Source organism: Rutilus rutilus, assembly GCF_951802725.1.
Source record: "Rutilus rutilus genome assembly, chromosome: 23".
NCBI classification, from domain to species: domain Eukaryota; kingdom Metazoa; phylum Chordata; class Actinopteri; order Cypriniformes; family Leuciscidae; genus Rutilus; species Rutilus rutilus.
The window spans coordinates 24,018,021-24,036,091 of record NC_140233.1 but is presented as its reverse complement, the minus strand read 5'-3'; positions in this window follow the sequence as shown (position 1 = coordinate 24,036,091).

Sequence of the window (18,071 nt, the reverse complement as noted above, 5' to 3'; positions counted from 1 at the left end):
TAACTAAAAATATGATTTAATGGATTATCACTTTCGACCAATAGGTGGCATAGTTACAAATTTGATGTAATGTGGTCAGAGTCTGGTGACAATGACAAACCTTAAGACCAGTGGCATTACAGTAGGCAGATTTATTCAAAAGTTATTAGCATTTTTGAAAAATTTGTTATAACTTTTTTACCACAAGGTGGCGCTGCCCTGAAACTTTTTGAGTACCTTCAAGGAATGGTAATTTGTAATGATATTTCTACTATTTCGTAATGATACGCTAACGCAGAGGTGTCCAAACTCAGTCCTGGAGGGCCACTGTCCTGCAGAGTTTAGCTCCAACCCCAATTAAACACACCTGAACCAGATAATCAGGTGTGTTTAATTGGGGTTGGAGCTAAACTCTGCAGGACAATGGCCCTCCAGGACTGAGTTTGGACACCCCTGCGCTAACACGTTCATAAAGTATAGCAGTGGTTCTCAACTCCAGTCCTCAGGACCCGCTGCTCTGCACATTTTGTATGTCTCTCTTATCTCACACACTCAGTTCAGTTCATGGAGTCTCTCCTAATGAGCTGATGATCTGATTCAGGTGTGTTAAATAAGGGAGACATACTAAATGTGCAGAGCAGTGGGTCCCGAGGACTGGAGTTGAGAACCACTGAAGTATAGTATTTTATATCACAATCCTGTATTGAAGTCAATGGCAATTTCATGTTTTGTTCTATTATAGTGCCAACAAGAGGCGCAATCCCACCATTTTTTTAATGTATTTTCAGAGTGAGCCCATGCATGTGTGTGTCAATTTTGGTGAAAATATCTTAATTCGCTTCGGAGTTATAGACATTTATTCGAAAAAGCACGTAAAAATTACTGACACCTGACTTTGATTGGATTTTACTACCCCTTACTATCAATATTTTGGGCATTAGCATGTGGCCAACGACCTAAGTTTGCAAACTTCTGACGGTGGTTTCGTCCCTATTGGTCTAACGGTTTCAAAGATATTGGCAAATGTTTTTTAAGCGCTAAATCACAACGCTACACAAACCGTAAGGCAAAACCTAGCATGTTTGGTATCGTCTGACTCAGCAAGGATTCAGGAATAAGTCAACCACACCCAGAGTTATAAGCATTTGAAATTTTTATTTTACCACTAGGTGGCGCTGGTTCGAAACTTCTCAGGCTCATTCCAGGCATCGTACTGGTGACCCATACAGAGTTTCATAATGATACGATCATGCATTCATAAAATACAGCATTTTGGTACAAAATTCAAAATGGCCGACACCTAAAATGGTCGATATGGAAAAATTGGATATCAGTCAACTCGGCATGACGTCCTGAATATAACGAGATCATTTTATGATTTTCAAATCGTTTAGAAGTTATAAGCAAATCTAGCCATTTTTCGTATCTCCAGACCAGTAGGTGGCGTTGCGCCGAAACGCAGCATGTAGCCTCAGGTCATGCTTGTGATGACATATACCTTTTTGTCGCCATTGTCGGTTGGTAGTGCTAGAGGGATTGAGTTGGAGACTCCAAATTTGCTCTGGTGACTTTCAGACTGTTCTATATCAGTGTGGCAAATTTCATAACTTTCCCGCAAGTGGTTCTATGGGCTGCCATAGACTCCCAGAGCGGAAGAAACGGAAGAAGAACGCCAACGATTACAATAGGTGCCTAAGCACTTTCAGTGCTTGGCCCCTAAATATATATATATATATATATATATATATATATATATATATATATATATATATATATATATATATATATATATATATATATGCTGATATATATGCCTTTTTTTGAGAGTTAAATTTGAACATTGCTGCTATAGTACATCAAAAAATTAATAAAATAAAAACCTGATAATCTTACTCATATTATGCTGAAAGACTAGAATTGTATACTGTATATTTACAACCAGATTTTAATTTATAATAATATCCCTGATATCCGTTTTCTAAATTTGTCATATTTGCCTAGTCGCTATAATATCTTATCAGCAGGATTTGCACGACAATGTATTTCCAAACAGAAATCTACACACACTCCATGCACAGATAAAAATAAACAGCATTTTCATCGACCAAGACGTAACAGAAGCATGCTAACATGAAGATTACATTATTTTCTTACACACTCTTGCCCCATAATAATGACAGCCTGCGGGCTGAGACGTCAAAACTAGACGGACAGTGGACAGTGGACATGCCTGTCGGACAGGCTGCAAGTGGACAGACCATCATTCCCAGAATTCAGTGCTCATCCATCAGTGCTCAGCGCTCTCTGAGTCTTGTGTTACATTTGTATATACAACTTTATCTGCATGCATACAGTAATATTCAGTAAAGCAATATCGCAAATCTCAACTTGATTGTTTATGTCATAAAAAATAAAAAAACTATATTATCGCCCAGCTCTAATCTTATAAATGTGACTACAAGACACAAAAATATTAGGATATTATAAATATTAATGTCATGATTTTCTGTAAAGCTATAGCTGCTTTAATGCAATGTGTATGAGCAATATAAATAAATATTTTTTTTATTCTTGTAAAAATGTTTTTAACATTTTATGAAATTTATGATAACATACAGTATAATATGATCCATACCAGTAATTTTTGTCTGGTTTGGAGCCTGACAGAAGTCTATAAACAGTGGTTTTATGGAAACTAGCATTAAAGATGGGAGAAGGAACAGCACACGGGTTAAGAACAACATTATATTTGTTAATATCCGGATGTTGATATCAGTTTAAAAGCAGCTCACAGCATGTCTTGCATCCTCCACATTAGCATGATCGATAGTCTCTGTCTCAGACTTCCTGCATATTGATTATTTAGTATAACAATTAAGTCTCTTAAATGCTATTGAGCCTGAACCTCTTTAGACAAACACAATTCCACTTCACCACTTAAAAACTTGCAAGATATGTGACAGTTCTCTCAGGTAACAAAGTAGCAATTTAGCTTATGTTTTAGCAATATTCAAAATAGACAATATGAAGAAACATTTGTCATCTGTGTCACATTTCACCCCAAAGTCAAAAGAAAAAAAAGAAAGAAATTATCATTTGTTTTAGGAAAATAACGAAATTAATCCATAAAGACATGTATTTTTAGCTATATATAAACCTTTCAAGACAGAACTACTATGAGCTTGTAAATAAATAAAAAAATATCCAAAAGCTAATCAATAAAACACTGGAGATCAATCTTGGCTAATTTATACAAATACTTAACTGATTATCAAAACAGTTAGTTGCAGCCCTAAAAACAAATCATAGTAAAAGCACAACACAACAGCTTTAAATGTGTTACCCACATTACCCTCTTGTTAAATTCAACATGAAGATGAACAGAGAATTACCAGATTCCTGTGATGATGAGTGTCCTGGCCATTTCCCCAACTCAAAGCTTTCCGGCTCTTTGCAACAGTCCGACGGGATTGGCTGAAACTGCATCTCTTTTGCAAACAATTTTCAAGTCCCTACTGACCTTTGCTCATTGTGATGTTTTAGTGTAATATTCAGCAGAAAGCTGGTGCCAGTTATGAGACCACAGTGATGTTTATTAGTGCTGTGCATGATCCAGCTCAGAAACCACACATGGGGTGGAGTTTTATATGCATTTGCAAAAAGTTACAGTCACTGTACTGTAACAGTATTCCGGATCTGACAACAATCTCCTATAACAGTCTCCCATAAATAATGTAATAGGTAACATACAGTAGTTCTGTTATCGTTTACTGTGCCTTAAGTGCTATAGTTTGAGTGCAGCTGCTGTCTGGCTTCACTTCAGTCAAAAAGTGCAGTGATGAGTCCTACACATGGGTTCACAAGATGGCAGATTTCAAATTGCATACTTCCAAGGAGTCCCTCATCAGCTGATCAGGTGCCACCGAGATGAATAGGAATACTAACAGTTAGCTTTCTCTAGGTTCTCTTACGAGAGGTCTCTCGTACTGCGTAAGATATCTTACGCTAGGGGAAAATCCTTTTTCCGCGAGATATTGAAGCCAAAAATTATCCTTAATTTTGTAATAATGCAAAACGCGTTGCGGCAGCATGCAGACATAGGCGAGACAGCTCGCGCGCCTATTGGCTGCTCTGCGGCAACTGCAGCAGCCTATCGAGCGAGGCCTGGCGTGACGCCAGACCCAATCAGGGCACTTCGCGCCCGCTGCGTCACGTCCCGCCGAAATGGCCGTGGTCTAGGCCTATAAATACCGCTCGCAGGCAGCTATTATCTGATTTTTCATCCTTCAAGCGAAGCACACGCATCGCTGGAGCCGGAGAAGAAGCCGCGCCGTCTGAGAGAGAGCACCTTCAGCGGGACGAGTCACTGAAGTCGCTGGCCGCGCCGCCTTCCTGCCTTCCTGCTGCGCTTTCCGGCGCTTATATCCTTTCTATTACTCTGTACTTTTGTGTGTGTGTGTCGCCGCCGCGACACACATTCTAAAAGAGCTAGCGTCTTTTTAAAGATGCCTTCCTGCGGCTCGTGCAGAGCCACACTCAGCGACGGGGACCGCCACGTGATTTGCGTTTCCTTCCTGGGTGAGGAACATGCAGCTCTCGCGCTCACTGACGGCGGCTGCCCTCACTGCGAGCTGATGGCAATGGCGACTCTGAGGACTCGCCTAGCCTTCTTCACCGAGACTGCTCCCCCGCCCGCCGCGGCGTCGCGCCGTAAAAAGCGTCGTGCCCAGCGGGCCCCGGAACCCTCCCTCAGCCGCCAAAGCTCGCCGGTTCGCCCGCTTGCTTCCCCGGCTTCGTCACCCTCGCTTCCTGACGGATAGCGGCCGCCGTCTGCCGCCGCTTCCGTTGACATCGTGGATGAGGAAGCCCTGCTGGGAGAGGATGATTCCTGCTCTATCCTGGCGTCAGGCAGTGAGGATTGGGCGGGCTCTGAGGACCCCGCGCCCCCTGCCCGCATGTCTTCAGGCAAGAGAGCGTCCATCGAGACGGAGCTCATGCGAGTACTCGCACAGGCCGCGGCGAGCCTTGGCCTCGAGTGGTCTTCGCCTGAGCAGCCCGCTCACAACCGGCTGGATGGATTTTTCCTGCCTGGGGAGCGCGCTTCGCCTGCGTCCAGACCGGCGCCTTTTCTTCCTGAGTTACACGAAGAAGTCGCCAAGTCCTGGAACGCCCCCTATTCGGCTAGAGTGCGTCCTGCTGTTTCTTTGGCATTCTCCGCTGTTGACGATGCCAAGAACAAAGGATACCTTTCGCTGCCGCCGGTCGAAGAGGCGATAGCGGCCCACTTATGCCCGCCCTCTGCTGGACGGCGTGCTAAGTCGGCCCTACCCTCTAAAGCTTGCCGCACGACGTCAAGCCTGCTCCGCCGTGCTTTCTCCACCGCCGGGCAAGCTGCGTCAGCGCTGCACACCATGGCAACGCTTCAGATCTTCCAGGCCGATCTCCTCCGTAAGCTGGATGAGGAAGGGCCTGACGCGATCTGCGTGCCGGACTTAAGGAGTGCCACGGACCTCGCTCTCCGTGCTACTAAGTCTGCAGCGCAAGCCATTGGACGGAATATGGCCTCTCTCACCGTGACTGAGAGACATCTTTGGCTGACGCTTTCGGAAATGGCCGAGTCTGAGCGCACCGCGTTCCTCGACGCCCCGCTTTCCGCCACAGGCCTCTTTGGATCCTCCGTCAAGGATTTCGCGGAGAGATTCGCAGAGGTACAGAAAGCGTCACAGGCTATGAAGCACTTCCTCCCGAAGCGCTCCAGCTCTGCAGCAGGCCGTGCGAAACCGTCTGCTCAGAGCTCACAGCCACAGCCACCGTCCACTGCCTCCACTTCACAGCGCCGCCAGGCCCGAAGCGCGAGACCGCGCTCCCGCTCATCCGGTCGCCGCCCCGCTGCACGTGGCCCGCGACCTAGGATTACGGTGAAGCCCGAGGCCCCGAAGTCGTCCTAGCACAGCTAGGAAAACGACGGTGTTTGAGTCCCGCTGCGGCCAGACTCACACCAAAGTTATTCGCTCGTCCAGTTCCAGCAAATGTGACTGTTCCAGTGTTTTCTGCAGCCAACAAGTCGGTTCTGTCACCCGCTTGCCTGCACACAAATGCCGTTTTCACGGCTACCCAGATAAATCCCCAAAAGAGTGTATTTTCTGGTGTCCCGGCTACGGCCGATGGTGTTTCATGTGTAGTAAGAATGCCCACTGCCCAGTGCCCATCCCTACACACAAGCACAGCCTGTCACACAGGGCTCGCGCACATAAAACCGACTCAGATCGGTTGCGCTTCAAACATGGTGAAAGTGCCCACTACCCAGTGCCCACTAACACCGCGTTGTGCATGTCTCACGGTTTCTGTAAAAACGAAACCAACGTGCACTCGCTTCACGCAAGCGAACGATGTTTTCGGTGTGATAAATGTGCCCGCTGTCCCGCGCCCACATCCACACACAGACATGACAGTTCCCACGGGAACCGCCCAGCCCTCCCCCTCGCGGCTGACCACCGCAGAGGAGTCGAGCGCGGGCAATCTGCCCGCTGTTATCAGCGCGCCCCATGCCTCAAATGTCACGAGCGCGATGCTTGTGTTGCAGCACGCCGAAGCCTCTCCATCGCTGAGCGAGCGGAGCGCGCTTCGTATTCAACCCCTAGCTATCCATGCAGACGCATGGGCAAAGCTGCCCGGGGTTTCGAAGTGGGTGCTGAACATTATAAAAAGAGGCTATTCGCTGCAGTTTCGCCGACGCCCTCGCCGCTATGTGGCGCGCGTCGAGACCACGGTAAAAACAGAAGTAGCACATTTACTTCGAGCCGAAGTGACGAAACTATTGAGCAAAGGGGCCATAGAGCCTCTCTCTCAAGTTCAGAGCGAAGGAGGGCTATACAGCAGATACTTCCTGGTACCGAAAAAAGACGGGGGTCTCAGACCCATACTAGATCTAAGGCAACTGAACAAAGTGCTTGTGAAGCGACAGTTCAGGATGCTCACGACCAGACAAATCCTTGTGCAGATTCGCCAAGGAGATTGGTTTGTGTCAATAGATCTGAAAGACGCGTATTTTCAAATACAGATAGCGTCACGTCACAGGCGATATTTGAGATTCGCCTTCGAGGGCCAGGCATATCAGTACACAGTCCTGCCATTCGGTTTGTCCCTGGCACCCCGTACATTTACGAAGTGCATGGACGCGGCGCTCGCACCCCTCAGAATGAGAGGCATACGAGTGCTGAACTATTTGGACGATTGGCTGATTCTAGCGCAACCTCGCGCAGTGCTCATGGAACACACGACCATTTTACTCGATCACCTCGAGGATTTGGGTCTCAGTGTCAATTGGGCGAAGAGCTCTCTGTTACCCAGTCAGAAGATATCTTTCCTGGGCACAGAATTGGACTCGCTGTCCATGATAGCGCAACTATCACCACAGCGCGCGGTAGACATTCAGCGCACAGCGAACGCGTTTCGCTGCGGCGCGTCTGTCCCGCTCAAGAAATTTCAGAAGATGCTAGGTCTCATGGCCTCAGCATCGTCAGTGCTCCAGCTGGGCCTGCTCCGCATGCGCCCGCTGCAGTTTTGGCTGAAAGCGCGAGTCCCACGCAGAGCGTGGGCATCCGGTTCGCTTCGCCTCAGGGTCAATCAGAAGTGCGTCACAGCTCTGAAACCTTGGAGAGCGAACGACTGGTACCAATTAGGTGTAAGCCTGGGGACTTCCTCGAGGGTGAAAGTGGTGTCCACGGACGCGTCCACCTCGGGATGGGGAGCGCTGCTCGAGGGCAGACCGTTCTTCGGCCAGTGGTCGGAACGGGAGAAGCTCCTGCACATAAACTGCCTCGAAATGCTGGCAGTAGACAACGCGCTGACGCGTTTTTGTCCCCAGATAAAAGGACGCCACGTCTTGGTCCGTTCGGACAACATGTCTGTGGTGTCCTACATAAATCGCCAGGGCGGCCTCAGGTCCAAGAACCTGTACAGGCTGGCAGAACGCCTCCTGGTATGGGCTCAGTGCAACCTGCGCTCGCTCAGAGCAGCGCACGTGCCAGGGCTCCTGAACATAGGACCGGACAGACTGTCCAGGAACAATGTTCCGGCAGGCGAGTGGTCCCTACACCCACAGACAGTCCAACTGCTGTGGAAGAAATTCGGCAGAGCGGAAGTAGACCTGTTTGCGTCTCAAGAAAACGCTCACTGTCAGGAATTTTTCTCAAAGAGCAGGAGCGCGCTTGCCCATGTGTGGCCCCGCCGCCCGCTCTATGCTTTTCCCCCCGTCTCTCTCCTGCCTCAGGTGATAGAACGGATCAGGGAAGAAGGATGCTCAGTACTGCTGGTGGCACCGTTCTGGAAAAACCAACCTTGGTTCCCAGTCGTGATGCAGTTAGCAAGTACTGCCCCGTGGCCAGTACCAGTGAGGAGAGACCTCCTCTCACAGGCCCACGGTTCGATCTGGCATCCTCACCCGGAACTGTGGTCCCTTCATGTCTGGGCCATCAACGGGTACATGTTGGACTCCCTGAAGGAGTATTAAACACGATCACGCAGGCTAGAGCTCCGTCTACGAGACGACTCTATTCCTCGAAATGGTCAGTGTTTTCGGGCTGGTGCACAGCCCGTGGTGTGTCACCCACAGACTGTGGTGTGGCGGAGGTGCTTTCCTTCCTACAAGAGCTGTTGGATGGGGGCAGGGCCCCCTCCACGCTCAAAGTTTATGTGGCGGCTATAGCAGCGTTCTCAGAAACAACGCTTGGTCAGTCAATAGGAAGGAACGATTTAGTCATCCGCTTCCTTAGAGGGGCTAAGAGACTGAATCCTCCCAGACCTCCCTCAGTCCCCGTATGGGACCTTTCTACGGTTCTGGAAGCCATGAAAGGTGCGCCATTTGAGCCTTTACAGTCAATCGATTTGAAACACCTGTCTTTCAAGACGGTGTTTTTGCTGGCTCTCGCTTCGGTGAAGCGCATAGGGGATCTGCACGCGCTCTCTGTGAGCGCGGCGTGCATGGAGTTTGGGCCTAATGACTCAAAAGTTATACTCAAACCTAAGCACGGTTATGTTCCGAAATCCCTCAACACACCGTTTAGGGCGCAGGTTATTTCCCTGTCAGCCCTACCGGTCCCTGATGAGGAAAGAGACGCGAGCCTCCTCTGCCCAGTCAGGGCATTACGAGCTTATGTGTCTCGCTCGTCTGGTTTCAGACAGACGGAGCAGCTCTTTGTTTCGTTTAGCGGACGTTCTAAGGGACTAGCCGCGTCGAAACAGAGCCTATCCAGATGGATAGTTGATGCTATAGCGCTGGCATACGCCTCCAAGGGCATGCAGTGCCCGTTGGGTGTCAGAGCGCACTCCACGAGAGGCATGGCCTCTTCGTGGGCCTGGTCAAGTGGGATTGCCTTGCAAGATATTTGTATGGCGGCAGGCTGGGCCTCCCCGTCTACATTTATAAGGTTTTATAACCTAGAGGTTCCCGCCCTGCAGGCCAGGCTGCTGTCGGTCTAAGTTTACCAGTATTATCTGACCTGATGCGTCAGCTCAGAATGCTGCGTCTACTGAGCACAGCTCAATGTTCGACAGTAAAAAAGTAGCAGCACGAGATGTGCCTGGGCAAACTGTGTAAGACCCACATTCCCCCATCAGTTCAGGCCGTACCCCGCCCTGTCTGTTTGATGAAATTCGCGTCTCAGCGACGCTACCATATGTGGAAGAGTGCGGCTTCGCCCCTCCCTCTTCCTGGACTCCCTGTGAGTTCCCTGAGTGATTGTGCACTATATGTACCCCGGGCTTTCGCCCTTGGGTCTTTGGTGTCAGATCTCAGCATGCACGGCGTTTTGCATTGGGTCCCCTAGTGTAAGATATCGTACGCAGTACGAGAGACCTCTCGTAAGAGAACGTACTCGGTTACTAACGTAACCTCGGTTCTCTCTAGAAGAGGGAACGAGTACTGCGTATCTTGCCGTGCATGCACACGCTCTGGTTGCTTCGATGATGAAAAACCAGATAATAGCTGCCTGCGAGCGGTATTTATAGGCCTAGACCACGGCCATTTCGGCGGGACGTGACGCAGCGGGCGCGAAGTGCCCTGATTGGGTCTGGCGTCACGCCAGGCCTCGCTCGATAGGCTGCTGCAGTTGCCGCAGAGCAGCCAATAGGCGCGCGAGCTGTCTCGCCTATGTCTGCATGCTGCCGCAACGCGTTTTGCATTATTACAAAATTAAGGATAATTTTTGGCTTCAATATCTCGCGGAAAAAGGATTTTCCCCTAGCGTAAGATATCTTACGCAGTACTCGTTCCCTCTTCTAGAGAGAACCGAGGTTACGTTAGTAACCGAGTACGTTTTATTCTTCTTGGTTGTTGCAGCGTACAGTAGTTCACTACCTGAGTTCGGTGGGTTGTAAGCAAGGAGGTCTTAGCATTTTAATCTACTTTCCCATACAGCGACATAGTCTCGGCCCAGATCCGGCCCACATCTGGTACATGTGATGGCACCAGATGTGGGCCCGATCTGGGCAGACACTATGTTGCTGTCTGGGTTGTGTTTTGCTTTAATACATTAATGTATTATATTGTCACATTATGCCGTTTACATGACACCGTTTTCAACTAAAAACGTAAAACTTTTTATGCGTTTTGGGGGCCTGAAAACAAACTTTTGAAAATGGATTTCCAAGTCCAAGTTTTTGAAAACGATACCGTTTATCATCTCCATGTAAACTACAAAAATGTACATTTGTGCAAATGGTGATGTCATGCGCATGTGTATTATGTGTTCAGTCTATAGGTGCAGTGTTTCTTTACAAAGTGACATCGCCAACTACTGGTCTGGCAGCAGAATACAGCGTTTTTAGTTGTTTTCACAGATCTGTGTGATCGGGGACTGTATACTTGATACTTATTTAGAGATCAGCCGAATGGCTTAGTGCAGGCGCTAATGGATCCAAGGATGTATCCCGTAAATTACCCCATTAATAATGCCCAGAATGGTACCAAACTTCTACAGTAGTACAAATAGGTTCTGTACTCATAAAACGAGGCATTGGAAATTAAGAGATGTCATATCAATCACAACTTCAGAATGGAGTACCACAAGGCTCAGTACTAGGACCATTGCTGTTCACTCTGGACATGCTACCCATGGGAGATATCATTTGGAAGCATGGCATTAGTTTTCACTGTATGCTGACGATACTCAGCTCTATATTTCTGCACGCCCAGACAAAACTTACCAATTCACAAAATTAACGGAATGCATAGCTGATATAAAAATAAAAATAAAAAGTAATTTCCTACTTAATTCTGAAAAAACAGATTCTAATTATTGGACAAATAACGTACTCACAGAAGAACCTAGAATACTGTCTAACACTTGATGGCTGCTCTGTCAAGTCTTCAGTTAGGAACCTGGGTGTGCTCTTTGATACCAATCTTTCATTTGAAAGTCACGTTTCTAGTGTCTGTAAAACCGCATTCTTCCATCTTAAAAATATATCTGAATTACGACATTGTTATGGAAGCAGACTCAAGAGATGGATATGGAAGTTAACAGGAGTTTATTGACAGAGAGCGGGAACAGAATGCAGGTAAGTGATATGAACAATGATAATTTGGAGAGCAGGGTGCAGGCGATGAGTGGAATGGTTCTTCTTAGAGGTATGATGACTGATTGTGGGTGAGACGGATGACAGGAACGAAGAACACCGAAGACAGAGGCGCTAGACATGGAACAATGGAGACGAGACCCTGGAGTGGAGACTGGAGAATGGGCGTTGGAGAATTTAGGAGATTCAGTTTTGGAGATAGCAAGTTAAGTAATCCTCTTCATGTGAACAAGACCAGACAAAGAACAGTAGTGAGGAGTGTGTCTTTATTGTGGTAGTGATGATGGTGATGATGAGGTGCAGGTGTGTGTGATTAGAATTCAGGTGAGGGAGTGCGCTGTGATTGGCTGGTGTGAGAGCCTGACTGATCTGTAACAGACATATGTTTTCAATGACAAATGCAGAACAGTTAGTTCATGCGTTCATGACCTCAAGGCTAGATTATTGTAATGCTATTATGGGTGGTTGCCCTGCACGCTTAATAAACAAACTCCAGCTGGTCCAAAACACAACAGCTAGAGTTCTTACCAGAACCAGGAAGTATGGCCATATTAGCCCGGTTCTGTCAACACTGGATTGGCTCCCTATTAAACATTGTATACATCTTCAAATATTGCTGATTACTTACAAAGCACTAAATGGTTTAGCTCCACAGTACTTTAGCGAGCTCTTAAAGGGATAGTTCACCCAAAAATGAAAATTCTGTCAGTAATTACTCACCCTCATGTTGTTCCAACCGCGTAAGACCTTCGTTCATCTTCGGAACACAAATTAAAATATTTTTGATGAAATCTGAGCCTTGTCTCACTCCTCCATAGGCTGCTAGGTGGCCCAAACTTGCTGGCCCAGAAAAGTTATTAAAGAGATCGTTAATATAGTCCAAGTGACTACAGTGGCTCAATCTTAAGTATATCAAGCGACGAGAATACTTTTTGTGCGCAAAAACAAACAAAAATAACGACTTTATTCCACTATTCATTTCCTTCTCTCTGGGCCTCGTAGTGTTTTTGCGCTGCGCGTCTGTGTTGCACGTCATCACGCATCACACACATGACCAGCGTCGGCCAATAGTGAGCCTACGTGGTGACGTGTAACACAGACGCGCTGTGCAAAAACACTATGCGAACCAACTAGAGGTCGAGAGAGAAGGAAATGAATAGTAGAATAAAGTCGTTATTTTTGTTTGTTTTTGCGCACAAAAAGTATTCTCGTCGCTTGATATACTTAAGATTGAGCCACTGTAGCCACTTGGACTATATTAACGATCTCTTTAATAACTTTTCTGGGCCAGCAAGTTTGGGCCACCTAGCAGCCTATGGAGGAGTGAGACAAGAATCAGATTTCATCAAAAATATCTTAATTTGTGTTCCGAAGATGAACGAAGGTCTTACGCGGTTGGAACAACATGAGGGTGAGTAATTACTGACAGAATTTTCATTTTTGGGTGAACTATCCCTTTAATGCATTATAGTCCTTCATGTCTATCGCAATCTCAAAATTCTGGACAGTTGAAAAATACCTAGAATATCAAAATCAACTGCTGGCGGTAGATCTTTTTCCTATTTAGCACCAAAACTTTGGAACAGTCTTCCTAACATTGTCCGGGAAGCAGACACACTCTGTCAGTTCAAATCTAGACTAAAAACAACTAGTCTCTCTCCCCTGTGAAGGCCTCCTTCCCTTTACCTCTGTACAGATAAAACGCTGTCAAAATAGTTCCGGTTCACATGGAAATGCGGAAGTGACAAAAAATTCTGTATTATGAATTTTTAAGGCCAGACAAGTTACAACTTTAAAGAAAGACTTCTTTACAAATATGTTCATAAATTCTATATATTCATTTTATAATTACAATATATTCATATATATATATATATATATATATTCAAACATGCATACCTATAGACTGAACACATAATATGCATCTGCACGCCGTCAGCGTTTTCACAGATTACATATAAATAATTTTTACGATTCTCATTTGCTATATAAATCAAAAAAAAAAAAAAAAAACATTAAATATTAAATATTACATAAGATTTGCGCAGAATCAACTTTGCGTTGCTGTTCGTGATCAGTATAAGTATAGTATCAGTATAAGGATCGGCTAAATTTCCACGCATCATCAAAAGCAGTTGTTAAGAAAAGTGGCTGAGATAAATTTTTGTGCCATCTAGTGGTTTAAAAGAGAAAAACGTCAAATGTGTCTTTTACCCGGTGCACCTTTAGCCCCGCTGTACCCTGGTTTGTTCTGCTGTTGGATACAGTCTTGTGTAGCTCTCCTGTCTGACAAGATTACAGCTGTTTTTATCATTTGTTTTTCTCTGGTCTGATGACCTGCCAACATTTCTACTGTAAGATGCTTTAAGTGCAGTCTTCTGATTGGGTAATTAATGTTACATAGCCTATACACCATAATTTGAAAATACTTACACCTGGTAAACAACTATTTTGTCCATGATTTTGCCATTTTATTGCCCCTTTAATCCCCTTCTGATGGACATGTTGCCATTTCTACCTATGACTCCAACTGACATGTTATTCAATATCTTTGTAGTATTTTATTATACTAGATTGATTGAATAGGTGACAACATTTGAATTTGCATGTTTTTTTGTTTTTTTTTTGCATTCTTTCAAATACTAAATAAAATAAATGTAGATTTTAAAAAAAAATGCTGTTTTGTACTTTGATGTGTAGCTGTGAAATTTTCACATTCTTTGTAACCATGTAACTGTAGTGAGCAATCATGTTCAATTATTCATTCATTCATATGTTGTAGACTATACCCTTGCCACAGCTAAACTATGATTACCATGCAATAACAATTGTACAGTTTTGTTAGGAATTTCCTTGTACGCTATAGCTTTCCACAAACTAGCATATCAAGCAGTCACTCCCCACAAAACATCTATTTGTACAGAGTACTATGGTATTCCGATGTTTTTGCTTTTTTATTATTATCAAGGTAATCAGTCAGTACCATGGTTGTGTAAAGGAACTACACCATTAATATACAGTGGTACACTTTGAGCGTGGAGGGGGACCTGCCCATGTCCAACAGCTCTTGAAGGAAGCAAAGCACCTGCGCGACCCCACACGTATGTGGATCCAAATCTTTGGCGGTGCACCACTTATCGAACACAGACCATTTAGACGCGTAGAGCCGTCTCGTAGAGGGAGCTCTAGACTGTGTGATCGTGTTCACAACCCCTTTTGGCAGGTCAACGGGTATTCGTTGATTATCCATGCATGCAGAGACCAGCGCTCTGGATGAGGATGCCAGATCGAGCCGCGGGCTTGAGAGAGAAGGTCTCTCCTCACCGGGATCGGCCATGGGGCTGTTTCTGCCAGCCGCATTAATTCTGGGAACCACGTTTGATTCTCCCAGTGCGGGGCAATGAGTAGCACAGAGTGGCGCGCTTCCCTGATTCTCCCGATGACCTGTGGCAACAGTGAGACCGGGGGGAAAGCGTACAGCGGGCCTTGCTCTTTGAAAAGAACCTTTGGCAGTGAGCGTTGTCTTTTGACGCAAAAAGGTCGACTTTCGCTTTGCCGAAAAGGCGCCACAATAACTGGACTGTCTGGGGATGCAAAGACCATTCCCCCGGGGGAACATTGTCTCTGGACAGCCTGTCTGGACCATCGTTCAGGTGACCGGGCACATGCGCGGCTCTCAGCGAGCGCAGTGAGTGCTGAGCCCAAACGAGGAGGCGTTCCGCCAGGGCGCAGAGAATTTTGGATCTGATGCCACCCTGACGGTTCACGTAGGACACCACTGACGTATTGTCCGTGCGGACTAGTACATGGTGATCCCGCAGGTATGGGAGGAAGTGCTTCAGCGCATTCTCGACCGCCAGCATCTCTAGACAGTTTATATGAAGGCGATTCTCCTGGTCTGACCAGAGGCCATAGACCGGTCTGCCCTCGAAAAGAGCCCCCCAACCTAGGTTGGAGGCATCTGTCGAGACAACCTTTCGGTGCGAGACAACTCCCATTGTCACCCCCGTGTGGTACCATTCGGCCGCCAGCCAGGGCTGCAGGGCTGACACACAGCCCAGATTCACACTGACTCGCAGGCCGCCGGCAGTCCAGGCTCGGTGAGGCACTCGCGCTTTCAGCCAGCGTTGTAGCGGGCGCATGCGCAGTAAGCCCAGCTGGAGCACAGCTGCAGCTGATGCCATATGGCCCAACATTTTCTGAAATGTTCTCAGCGGAACCCGGCTGCCTGTGTGGAAAGACGCGGCGAGATGTCGAATGCGGCGCGCGCGCTGCGTTGACAATCTGGCCGTCATAGCCACCGAGTCCAGTTCTATTCCCTGAAAGGAAATTGACTGACTGGGCAGTAATGAGCTCTTGGTCCAGTTGACCGAGAGACCCAGGCTTTCCAGATGGCTGAGGAGCGCTGTTCTGTGAGACATGAGCTCTGTCTCTGACTGGCCTAGTATCAGCCAATCGTCCAGATAGTTCAATATCCGCATCCCCTGCCTTCTCAGGGGAGCGAGAGCCGCGTCCATGCACTTCGTGAATGTACGAGGTGCCAAAGACAGGCCGAACGGCAGGACGGTGTATTGATATACTTGACCGTCGAAGGCGAATCTCAAGAATGGCCTGTGACGGGGTATAATCTGGATCTGAAAATATGCGTCTTTCAGATCGAGAGAGATAAACCAGTCCCTCGGGCGAATTTGCGCGAGGATTTGTCTGGTTGTGATCATTTTGAACGGCTGTCTCATGAGAGCTTTGTTCAAATATCTCAGATCTAAAATAGGTCTTAGAGCTCCGTCCTTCTTGGGTACGAGGAAATAACGGCTGTAAAAGCCCGTCTCACTCAGAGAAGGATGCACCTTTTCTATAGCCCCCTTGCACAGCAGCTTTGCTATTTCTGCCTGAAGTAGGTGCGCTACTTCTGTATTCACTCTCGTCTCGGTCCGTGCTCGAAAGCGCGGGGGACGGCGAGCGAATTGTAGCGAATAGCCCTGCTTTATAGTATTCAGCACCCATTCTGACACACCCGGAATCGCTTCCCATGCTTTCGCACGCATAGCTAGGGGTCGAATGGTCTCTGGGTTCAGATCGCCGCACTGCGCGGGATGGGGAACCTGCATCAGAGAGGATGGGGCGGCGCGTGCGACACAGAGATGTGGGCACATTTTCTACACTCATAACACCATCGGCGTGAGCCGGATAACCAGACATTACACTCTTTTTGAGATTTCTCTGGGTCGCCGTGAAAACGGCATTTGTGTGCAGGCGAGCGAGTTGTATAACTGACTCATTGGCTGCGGTGTACACTGCTGCAGTAGCCTTTTCTAAGGGGACTGACAGAGGTGGGCGCTTTGATGGCGGTCCGGCCGCGGCGGGACTCAGCCATCTTTTCCTCCCTGCGGTTGCTAGGAGGACTTCGCGGGCTCGGGCTTCAGCGCTATCTTGGGCCGGGGTCCCCGAGGGGGAGGCGGTCTGTGACGGCTGGTCGAGCGCGATCTAGGGCGGCCGCTCTGTCGTCGCTGCGAAGACGGAGGCTGAGAAGAGCGCTGAGACGAGCTGCGTGCAGGAGGCTGATTCTGAGAGTGGCCTGCAGCTGAGCTCGAGCGGCGGGGCAGGAAGCGATTCATAGCCTGCGACGCTTTCTGTACCTCCGAAAAACGATCCACAATCCCGCTTACCGCTGGGCCGAAGAGACGGGTGGGGGAGAGCGGGGCGTTGAGGAACACGGAGCGCTCAGATTCGCTCATATCCGCGAGCGTCAGCCAAAGATGTCTTTCGGTGACGGTGAGCGAAGCCATGGATCTCCCGATGGCTTGTGCTGCGGACTTTGTAGCGCGAAGCGAGAGATCCGTCGCGCTGCGCAGGTCCGTCAGGACAGCGTGGTCCGGGCCTTTCTCATCCATTTCGCGGAGGAGATCGGCTTGAAGGATCTGGAGCACAGCCATCGAATGCAGGGCGGAAGCAGCCTGGCCGGCGGCAGCGAAAGCGTGGCCGACGAGAGCTGATGTGGTCCTGCAGGCTTTGGACGGCAGGGCAGACTTTGAGCGCCATCTAGCGGATGGCGGGCAAAGGTGCGTTGCGACAGCCTCTTCTACCGGGGGAATTTGAGTATATCCCTTCTCGACGGCCCCGTCTACTTGAGAGAGGGTCGAGGAGACCGGAGAGCGTAGTCTAGCGGAGAAGGGGGCGCTCCAAGACTTCGAGAGCTCGGTGTGAAGCTCAGGCAGGAAGGGTGCTGACCTAGGAGGCGGAGCGGTGAGACCCGGACCACTCTTCGCTGTCCGAAGCGAGAAGAGAGCAGCTGTCGCCGATAGCAGCCTCGTCCGCTTCATCCCCTGAGGCGACGGCAGTGCGGGTGAGAGCCGGCAGCTGCGCGTCAGAAAAGGGGGGCGGAGAGGGAGAGAGCGAGGCTCGCGGGAAGGGATCCGGCGAGCACTCAGCTGCTGCATCGGGCTCCGGTGGCCTCTGGGAGCAGCGCTTCTTTTTGCGCGGCCCGGTGGAGGCAGGCGGAGAGACAGCGGGAGCGT